We start from the raw sequence: 9,018 nt of genomic DNA, 5'->3' as shown, positions 1-9,018 counted from the left end.
TGCATTGGCAGGTGATTGTTTGTGAATTTATTATGAATATGACATCCCTAGCTGCCATAGAGTGACTATTATGAACTCACAAACCCAGATAATTGCATGGAGTAATTGTTATTTGAATTTTTTTAACATCTTTATTGGAGTATAATTGCTTTAAAATGGTGTGTTAGTTTCCTCTTTATAACAAAGTGAATCAGTTATACATATACATATGTTCCCATATCTCTTCCCTCTTGCGTCTCGCTCCCTCCCACCCTCCCTATCCCACCTCTCTAGGTGGTCACAAAACACTGAGCTGACCTCCCTGTGCTATGCGGCTGCTTCCCACTAGCTATCTATTTTACGTTTGGTACTGTATATACATCCATGCCATGATCTCACTTTGTCAGAGCTTACCCTTCCCCCTCCCCATATCAACAAGTACATTCTCTAGTAGGTCTGTGTCTTTATTCCCGTTTTACCCCTAGGTTCTTCATGACCTTTTTTATTCATTTATTTTTCTTAGATTCCATATATATGCGTTAGCATACGGTATTTGTTTTTCTATTTCTGACTTACTTCACTCTGTATGACAGACTCCAGGTCCATTCATCACACTACAAATAACTCAATTGCTTTTTTTTTAATGGCTGAATAATTTTCCATTGTATATATGTATCACATCTTCTTTATCCATTTATCTGTTGATGGACACTTAGGTTGCTTCCATATCCTGGCTATTGTAAATAGAGCTGCAATGAATATTTTGGTACATGACTCGTTTTGAATTATGGTTTTCTCAGGGTATATGCCCAGCAGTGGGATTGTCAGTTCGTATGGTAATTCTATTTTTAGTTTTTAAGGAACCTCCATACTGTTCTCCGTAGTGGCTGTATCAATTTACATTCCCACAAACAGTGCAAGGGTGTTCCCTTTTCTCCACACCCTCTCCAGCATTTATTATTTCTAGATTTTTTGATGATGGCCATTCTGACTGGTGTGAGATAATATCTCATTGTAGCTTTGATTTGCAGTTCTCTAAAGATTAATGATGGTGAGCATTCTTTCATGTGTTTGTTGGCAATCTGTATATCTTCTTTGGAAAAATGTCTATTTAGGTCTTCTGCCCATTTTTGGATTGGGTTGATTGTTTTTTTGTTATTGAGTTGCATGAGCTGCTTGTAAATTTTGGAGATTAATCCTTTGCCAGTTGCTTCATTTGCAAATATTTTCTCCCATTCTGCAGTTTGTCTTTTCATCTTGTTAATGGTTTCCTTTGCTGTGAAAAAGGTTTTAAGTTTCATTAGGTCCCATTTGTTTATTTTTGTTTTTATTTCCATTTCTCTAGGAGGTGGGTACAAAAGGATCTTGCTGTGATTTATGTCATAGAGTGTTCTGCCTATCTTTTCCTCTAAGACTTTAATAGTGTTTGGCCTTACATATAGGTCTTTAATCCATTTTGAGCTTATTTTTGTATATGTTGTTAGGGGGTGTTCTAATTTCATAATTTTACATGTAGCTACCCAGTTTTCCCAGCACCACTTATTGAAGAGGCTGTCTTTTCTCCACTGTATATTCTTGCCTCCTTTATCAAAGATAAGTTGACCATATATGCATGGGTTTATCTCTGGGCTTTCTATCCTGTTCCACGGATCTATATTTCTGTTTTTGTGTCAGTACCATACTGTCTTGATTACTGTAGCCTTTTAGTATAGTCTGAAGTCAGGGAACCTGATTCCTCCAGCTCCATTTTTTGTCCTCAAGATTGCTTTGGCTATTCGGGTCTTTTGTGTTTCTATACAAATTGTGAAATTTTTTGTTCTAGTTCTGTGAAAAATGCCAGTGGTAGTTTGATAGAGATTACATTGAATCTGTAGATTGCTTTGAGTAGTAGAGTCATTTTCACAATGTTCATTCTTCCAATTCAAGAACATGGTATACCTCTCCATCTATTTGTATCATCTTTAATTTCTTTCATCAGTGTGTTATAATTTTCTGCATACAGGTCTTTTGTCTCCTTAGGTAGGTTTATTTCTAGATATTTTATTCTTTTTGTTTCAATGGTAAATGTGAGTGTTTTTTAATTTCACTTTCAGATTTTTCATCATTAATGTATAGGAATGCAAGAGATTTCTGTGCATTAATTTTGTATCCTGCTACTTTACTAAATTCATTGATTAGCTCTAGTAGTTTTCTGGTAGCATCTTTAGGATTCTCTATGTATAGTATCATATCATCTGCAAACAGTGACAACTTTACTTCTTCTTTTGTGATTTGGATTCCTTTTATTTCTTTTTCTTCTCTGATTGCTGTGGCTAAAACTTCCAAAACTATATTAAATAATAGTAGTGAGAGTGGGCAACCTTGTTTTGTTCCTGATCTTAGTGGAAATGGTTTCAGCTTTTCACCATTGAGTACAAGGTTGGCTGTGGGTTTTTCATATATGGTCTTTATTATGTTGAGGAAAGTTCCCTCTGTGCCTACTTTCTGCACGGTTTTTATCATAAATCGGTGTTGAATTTTGTCAAAAGCTTTCTCTACATCTATTGAGATGATCATATGGTTTTGCTCCTTCAATTTGTTAATATGGCATATCACATTGATTCATTTGTGCATATTGAAGAATTCTTGCATTCTTGGAATAAATCTCACTTGATCATGGTGTATGATCCTTTTAATGTGATGTTGGGTTCTGTTTACTGGTATTTTGTTGAGGATGTTTTCATCTATGTTCATCAGTGATATTGGCCTGTAGTTTTCTTTCATTGTGACATGTTTGTCTGGTTTTGGTATCAGGGTGATGGTGGCTCCATAGAATGAGTTTGGGAGTTTTCCTCCCTCTGCTATATTTTGGAAGAGTTTGAGAAGAATGGGTGTTAGCTCTTCTTTAAATATTTGATAGAATTTGCCTGAAGCCATCTGGTCCTGGGCTTTTGTTTTTTGGAAGATTTTTAATCACAGTTTCAATTTCAGTGCTTGTGATTGGTCTGTTCATATTTTCTATTTCCTCCTGTTTCATTCTCGGGAGGTTGTGCATTTCTAAGAACTTGTCCATTTCTTCCAGTTTGTTCATTTTATAGGCATAGAGTTGCTTGTAGTAATCTCTCATGATCCATTATATTTCTGCAGTGACTGTTGTTACTTCTCCTTTTTCATTTCTAATTCTATTTATTTGAGTCTTCTTCTTTTCTTTCTTGATGAGTCTGGCTAAAGGTTTATCAATTTTGTTTATTTTCTGCAAGAACCAGCTTTTAGTTTTATTGATTTTTGCTGTCATTTCCTTCATTTCTTTTTCATATATTTCTGATCTGATCTTTATGATTTCTTTCCTTCTACTAACTTTGGGGTTTTTTTTTTGTTCTTCTTTCTCTAATTGCTTTAGGTGTACAGTTTGGTTGTTTATTTGAGATGTTTCCTGTTTCTTAAGGTATGATTGTATTGCTATAAACATTTCTCTTAGGACTGCTTTTGCTGCATCCCATAGGTTTTGGGTCATCATGTTTTCCTCCTCATTTGTTTCTAGGTATTTTTTTATTTCCTCTTTGATTTTTTCAGTGATCTCTTGGTTATTAAGAAGTTTATTGTGTAACATCCATGTGTTTGTATTTTTTACAGACCTTTTCCTATAATTGATATCTAGTCTCATAGTGTTGTGGTCGGAAAAGATACATGATTTCAGTTTTCTTAAATTTACCTAGGCTTGATTTGTGACCCAAGATATGATCTATCCTGGAGAATGTTCCATGAGCACTTGAGAAGAATGTGTGTTCTGTTGTTTTTGGATGGAATGTCCTATAAATATCAATTAAGTCCATCTTGTTTAATGTATCATTTAAAGCTTGTGTTTCCCTATATAGTTTCATTTTGATTGATCTGTCCATTGGTGAAAGTGGGGTGTGAAAGTCCCCTACGATGATTGTGTTACTGTCGATTTCCCCTTTTATGGCTGTTAGTATTTGCCTTATGTATTGAGGTGCTCCTATGTTTGGTGCATAAATATTTACAATTGTTATATCTTCTTCTTGGATCAATCCCTTGATTATAATGTATTGTTCTTCTTTGTCTCTTGTAATAGTTTATTTTAAAGTTTATTTTGTCTGATATGAGAATTGTTAGTCCAAATTTCTTTTGATTTCCATTTGCATGGAATAGCTTTTTCCATCCCCTCACTTTCAGTCTGTATGTGTCCCTAGGTCTGAAGTGGGTCTCTTGTAGACAGCATGTATATGGGTCTTGTTTTTTTATCCATTCAGCTAGTGTGTGACTTTTCCTGGAAGCGTTTAATCCATTTACATATAAGGTAATTTTTGATATGTATGTTCCTATTCCAATTTTCTTAATTGTTTTGGGTTTCTTTTTTTTTTTTTTTTAGGTCTTTTCCTTCTCTTCTGTTTCCTGCCTAGAGAAGTCCCTTTAGCATTTGTTGTAAAGCTGGTTTGGTGGTGCTGAATTCTCTTAACTTTTGCTTGTCTATAAAGGTTTTAATTTCTTTGTTGGATCTGAATGTGATCCTTGCTGGGTAGAGTAGTCTTGGTTGTATGTTTTTCCCTCTCATCACTTTAAGTATGTCCTGCCACTCCCTTCTGGCTTGCAGAGTTTCTGCTGCAAGATCAGCTGTTAACGTTATGGGGATTCCCTTTTGTGTTATTTGTTGTTTTTCCCTTGCTGCTTTTAATATTTTTTCTTTGTATTTATTTTTGATAGTTTGATTAATATGTGTCTTAGCGTGTTTCTCCTCGGATTTATCCAGTATGTGACTCTCTGTGCTTCCTGGACTTGATTAACTATTTCCTTTCCCATATTAGGGACATTTTCAACCATAATCTCTTCAAATATTTTCTCAGTCCCTTTCTTTTTCTCTTCTTCTTCTGGGACCCCTATAATTAGAATGTTGGTGCATTTAATGTTTTCTCAGAGGTCTCTGAGACTGTCCTCAGTTCTTTTCATTCTTTTCTCTTTATTCTTTGTAGTAGTTATTTCCAGTCTTTTATCTTCCAGGTCACTTATATTTTTTTCTTCCTCAGTTATTCTGCTATTGATCCCTTCTAGAGTATTTTTAATTTCATTTATTGTGTTGTTCATCATTTCTTCTTTCCTCTTTAGTTCTTCTAGGTCTTTGTTAAATGCTTTTTGCATTTTCTCTATTCTATTTCCAAGATTTTGGATCATCTTTACTATCATTATTTTGAATTTTTTTCAAGTAGACTACCTATTTCCTCTTCATTTGTTAGGTCTGGTGGGTTTTTACCTTGCTCCTTCATCTGCTGTGTGTTTTTCTGTCTTCTCATTTTGCTTATCTTACTGTGTTTGGCATCTCCATTTTGCAGGCTGCAGGATCATAGTTCCCGTTGCTTTTGGTGTCTGTCCCCAGTGGCTAAAGTTGGTTCAGTGGGTTGTGTAGGCTTCCTGGTGGAGGGGACGACTGCCTGTGTTCTGGTGGATGAGGCTGGATCTTGTCTTTCTGGTGCGCAGGTCCATGTCTTGTGGTGTGTTTTGAGTTGTCTGTGGCCTTATTATGATTTTAGGCAACCTCTCTGCTAATAGATGGAGCTGTGTTCTTGTCTTGCTAGTTGTTTGGTATAGGGTGTCCAGCACTGTAGTTTGCTGGTCGTTAAGTGAAGCTGGGTCTTGGTGTTCAGATGGAGATTTCTGGGAGATTTTCACTCTTTGATATTACGTGGAGCTGGGAGGTCTCTTGTGGACCAGTGTCCTGAAGTTGGCTCTCTCACCTCAGAGGCACAGCACTGACTCCTGGCTGGAGCACCAAGAGCCTTTCATCCACATGGCTCAGTATAAAAGGGAGAAAAAATAGAAAGAAAGAAAGAAAGAAAGAAAGAAGGAAAGAAGATAAAATAAAATAAAGATAAAATAAAATAAAGTTATTAAAATAAAAAATAATTATGAAAAGAACTGTAAAAAGTAAAAAAAAAAATAAAAAAGGAAAAAGATAAAAAGAACAAATGTACAGAATCCTAGGACAAACAGTGAAAGCAAAGCTATACAGACAAAATATCACACAGAAGCATACACATACACACTCACAAAAAGAGAAAAAGGGGAAAAAATAATATATCTTGCTCCCAAAGTCCACCTCCTCAATTTGGGATTTTTCCTTGTCTATTCGGGTATTCCACAGTTGCAGCGTACATCAAGTTGATTTTGGAGATTTAATCTGCTGCTTCTGAGGCTGCTGGGAGAGACTTCCCTTTCTCTTCTTTGTTCACACAGCTCCAGGGGTCCAGCTTTGGATTTGGCCCCGCCTCTGTGTATAGGTTGCCTGAGAGCATCTGTTCTTTGTTCAGACAGGACGGGGTTAAAGGAGCAGCTGATTCGGGGGCTCTGGTTCACTCAGGCTGGAGGGAGGAGGGGTACGGAACACAGGGCGAGCCTGCGGCGGCAGTGGCCAGTGTGATGTTGCACCACCCTGAGGTGCACTGTGTGCTCTCACAGGGAAGTTGTCCCTGGATATTGGGACCCTGGCAGTGTCAGGCTGCACAGGCTCCTGGGAGGAGAGGTGTGGACAGCGACCTCTGCTTGCACACAGGCTTCTTGGTGGCGGCAGCAGCAGCCTTAGCCTCTAATGTCCGTCTCTGGGGTCCGCACTGATAGCCGTGGCTCACGCCTATCTCTGGAGCTCCTTTAAGCGGTGCTCTGAATCCTCTCTCCTCGAACACCAGGGAACAAAGAGGGAAGAAAAAGTCTCTTGCTTCTTTGGCAGGTCCAGACTTTTTCCCGGACTCCTTCCTGGCTAGCCGTGGTGCACTAGCCCCCTTCAGGCTGTGTTCATGCCGCCAACCCCAGTCCTCTCCTTGGGATCCAACCGAATCCTGAGCCTCAGCTCCCAGCCCCCACCTGCCTCAGCGGGTGAGCAGACAAGCCTCTCGGGCTGGTGAGTGCTGGTTGGCACCGATCCTCTGTACAAGAATCTCTCTGCTTTGCCCTCTGCACACCTGTTGCTGTGCTCTCCTCCATGGCTCTGAAGCTTCCCCTCTCCGACACCCACAGTCTCTGCCTGCAAAGGCGCTTCCTAGTGTGTGGAAACCTTTCCTCCTTCACAGCTCCCTCCCACTGGTGCAGGTCCCATCTCTATTCTTTTGTCTCTGTTTTTTCTTTTTTCTTTTGCCCTACCCAGGTACGTGGGGAGTTTCTTGCCTTTTTGGAGGTCTGAGGTCTTCTGTCAGCATTCAGTAGGTGTTCTATAGGAGCAGTTCTACGTGTAGATGTATTTCTGATGTATCTGTGGGGAGGAAGGTGATCTCCACGTCTTACTCTTCTGCCATCTTCTCCAAAGTTGTTATTTGAATTTATATTTAATTTCCAGTGGAAAAGGTGGCCCAGTTGAGAGTCTCAGGAGTGTATCAATGAGACTTTAAAATTCATGTGCCTTACTCTATTTATAAAATTGAAATAAAAACTGCTTTAACATGGTGAAAATTGAAAGTGTGTTACCTTCAAAGAAGCAGACTTCCTTACTGTTAGATGGCATGCAATATGTAACCTAAGCAGATACAGGTAAATTCAAGAAATATAACTCAGATGTGGGAAAAGGTGGGAAACTGATATTGAATGTCCAATTCACCACTGGAAAACCTCACACCCAGGAAAAAAGAAAAATCAAGTGCATTTTTATCAGGAGATCAAGAGTAAACACCAGAAAACTCATTTCTAAATTACTAATTATCTTATTCATTAGATAATTCAACAGATTTTAATTTACTCTGTGCTCTTCAAGTAGTCCAAAAAAGACTGTTTATTATCATGACAAATTTCTTTCCACACCCTGAAGATTAACCATGGTTAACAAAAAATGGTTAAATCAGTAGATACATCTTTGCCATATTACATCTTTTATCTTTCAAATCATAGTTTATTTGCCTCTTATAAGCCATAGCTTTTCAATGGTTGAAATTACTATAGAAAAGCATCTTTGTATAAATTTGCATTACTGACATATTTAAGCTATAAAATCTCAGAGAATGACATCAGTCATATTTACCTTTTGGATTAAAGGAACACTGTCAGATATAGCAGAATTTTGTTTAAAATTTGTGCCATTTCGCAGTGGTTGAGAGTCCGCCTGCCGATGCAGGGGATACGGGTTCGTGCCCCGGTCTGGGAGGATCCCATATGCCGCGGAGCGGCTGGGCCCGTGAGCCATGGCCGCTGGGCCTGCGCATCCGGAGCCTGTGCTCCGCAACGGGAGAGGCCACAACAGTGAGAGGCCCACATAACGCAAAAAGGAAAAAAAAAAAAAAAAAAAAATTTGTGCCATTTGAGAAAATACATGATGTTCTCCAGATAAAAACCTCATCTATCAGCTATCAATGAATCCTTTGGAGTGTCTGTGACAGAGTTAACCAATTACTCGTAATGGGGAGAAGAATATGCTTTTTAAATTGTCATACCTTCTATATTCTGAATGAAAGTTTATTATTAAGAATCAAGAAAAGATTTGATTTTATCACTGCATTACTTACATAAAAAAGAAGGAAGGAAAGGGGGAGGGAGAGAGAAGGGAAGGAAAAGAAAGTTGTGTCTTAACAGACATAAAACATGAGTTTAAATAATAGGTATTAAGAATATCTCTTTTTGTCTGAGATCCAATTATTCCTGATTTAAGAGATAGAAGCAATCATTCACTAGATGTTGAGCATAACACACAATCAGAGGGTGGTTGAGTAAAAGGTTTTTATCATTAAAGAGATAAATATTAACAATAAAATATAATATTAATGTCTTATCTTTAAAGTATAAAATATATTTATCAGTGAACATTGCTAAATATACTGCAATTATAGAAGTCAGCCTCTTGTGTAGGACACATTTTCTATTTTGAAAACAGACTACCTGGCTGCCACTATGGATGACTTTTTATATTTTTATATATTGCTTCATTGCAACACAAAGAATATGGTTTCTTTAAAAATCAACTGTTTTTGCAAATCCTTTTATACCTTGCTGATGCTTTATGTCTGCCTTCAGAGAATTTTAAAGGTAGACTACATGTTGTTAATTATTGGTTTTTACTTAGGCAGAAGACCT

This window comes from Mesoplodon densirostris, chromosome 1, assembly GCF_025265405.1.
Source record: "Mesoplodon densirostris isolate mMesDen1 chromosome 1, mMesDen1 primary haplotype, whole genome shotgun sequence".
Classification (NCBI taxonomy): Eukaryota; Metazoa; Chordata; class Mammalia; order Artiodactyla; family Ziphiidae; genus Mesoplodon; species Mesoplodon densirostris.
Note: the sequence above shows the minus strand (reverse complement) of the source record.